This window comes from Pinus tabuliformis, chromosome 8, assembly GCF_031772625.1.
Source record: "Pinus tabuliformis cultivar Carrire ecotype Pingquan chromosome 8, CPIR1, whole genome shotgun sequence".
NCBI classification, from domain to species: Eukaryota; Viridiplantae; Streptophyta; class Pinopsida; order Pinales; family Pinaceae; genus Pinus; species Pinus tabuliformis.
In genome coordinates this window covers 1,430,035,775-1,430,037,812 of record NC_142294.1, presented here as the reverse complement: position 1 = coordinate 1,430,037,812, position 2,038 = coordinate 1,430,035,775, and the positions used below count along the sequence as shown (strand labels likewise).

At 37.4% G+C, this 2,038-nt stretch overlaps 1 pseudogene; it reads left to right on the top strand.

The window, feature by feature from the left end:
- Positions 1–416: 416 nt before the first annotated feature.
- LOC149241029 (pathogenesis-related protein 1A pseudogene) lies at positions 417–1,289 on the top strand (annotated as a pseudogene).
- The last annotated feature ends 749 nt before the right edge of the window (positions 1,290–2,038 follow it).

The following is a 2,038-nucleotide window of genomic DNA, read 5'->3' as shown; positions in this document are numbered from 1 at the left end:
ACAAAATTACCACAGAATTATTAAAAGAAAAATCCAAAAACGTGCCAGCAAAGACGTAATAATAACGATATGTTTACCTGTTCGACGTCTGAAAGGGCATTGAGCAAAAAGGGTCGATGTTATAAGAGAAAACTCCGTTAGTCTACGCTCCTATTCACTGAAAGTTTTGGTCTCCAACAGCCGTGTCAAAACCGACGACAATGCGAAGGCGAGTCACAACATCTCCATGTTTCGCTCGCCATCACTTGCAAAATTTACGAGGAATTGTCTGATGAGATTCATGTCAGTCAAGGCTCGGCGTTCTTCTAGATTGAGATAAATGAAGACTAACTCATACCATACATCTTCCCCACATTTTCCTCCATATTGTGGAAGCGATATGTGGTTGAGAATTGCTATAAATATACATAACCGCTTGCTTGTTTTCTCATATTCAGTTGAGAGAGCGGCAAGTGATTTCATTCTTTCTTTTGGGATTGAAAGTTAGTCACTTAGTTTGTTCAAGATGAAGTGGTTTTTCAAGTATGCTGTTTTTCTGCAAATAGCATGCTACTGCTTGGTAGGGCAAGGGCAAGATGTGCAACAGCAATTCTTATCTCCTCACAATGACGCCAGAGCCCAAGTGGGTGTCGAGGCTCTCGTATGGGACGATACCGTCGCGGCCTACGCACAAAATTATGCAAACCAACGCATAGGAGACTGCGCTCTGCAGCACTCTGGTGGTCAATATGGAGAAAATCTTTTCGAGGGTTACGGAATAACAGATCCAGTGGGAGGTGCCGTGACGGCCTGGGTTAATGAGAAGCAAGATTACGATTACACTTCTAATACCTGCGCTGAAGGTAAAGTATGTGGGCACTATACTCAGGTGGTGTGGAGAGATTCCAAGAGGCTCGGCTGCGCTCAAGCTCAATGCAACAACGGCTGGATATTCGTTATCTGCAACTACGATCCGCCTGGGAACTATAACGGGGAGAAACCATACTGAATTCTGATATCCCGGCCTATCATATCGTATTAGTTTTCGTTAATTTCCTTCTAATATTCCGTGTTACTGTATCTCTTCAACGTATGTGTACGTTGATGATGCTCGTAAGTAAATAATTGTTGTTTTGCCCATCAGAATAAATGCGCTTATCGACGGCCTTTCCTGATTTCAAATCATGGAAAGGCACTTATTTTAAAACAGCATATATCGTTTGTAATTGGTTCGTAGATTATATGGGAGAAGATTTCAAATCATAGAAGGTCACTTATTTTAGATTATAAAGGAGTATATATTATTTTTATGTGTTTAGTGATGTAACGAGATAAATCTTGGATTAGGGCTTGCAAATATGATCTAAGGTTTTATTAAGTAAACCATAGTATTAAAGTTCAAGATTATAAATATCGTGTAAGTAAAATAATTTCTTTTATAAAAAGAATATTTATCTTTATAATGAATATTATTAATTAATAAAAGGGCACTAGTATTCCGAATTCCGCATTACAACTTTTAATTTCAGATAGTTCGGGTTTTAAATTTAAATAATTATTTTCATATAATATTATGGTTTTAAGAATTTTAAAATTAGATATTTATATCGTGGATAGTATTATAGAGATACCTAATATTATACGTTTATAAAATATTAAGTAGGTTTTTTTATGCATTAATAATTGTCAACACTTTTATCTTGAACTGTTCGATCAAGTGAGACACTCTCAACGGTTGATTTGAAGTGTCATCTGGTAAGCATGCACTGCACTTTGACTGCTTTTTCCAAATATATGAGTTGCCTTCTTTTCACCTCCTAGTTCTGTTGTGCATTGAACCTGACCCTTTGAGTTGCCTTACTGCTTTTTCCCATTCTTTTATGTCACTCCAAAGTGCGTAAGTTCATATTGCCCTTTTTACTAAGCGTTATGTTGAATCCCCTTGGTGTTTGGAAGAGCTACGTTGGATTTTGAGATCATATCACAATCGTAACTTGAAGATAATTCCTGTGTTTTGTGATGTTGAGCCTAAAGACCTTCGTTACATTGAGAGTGGGCG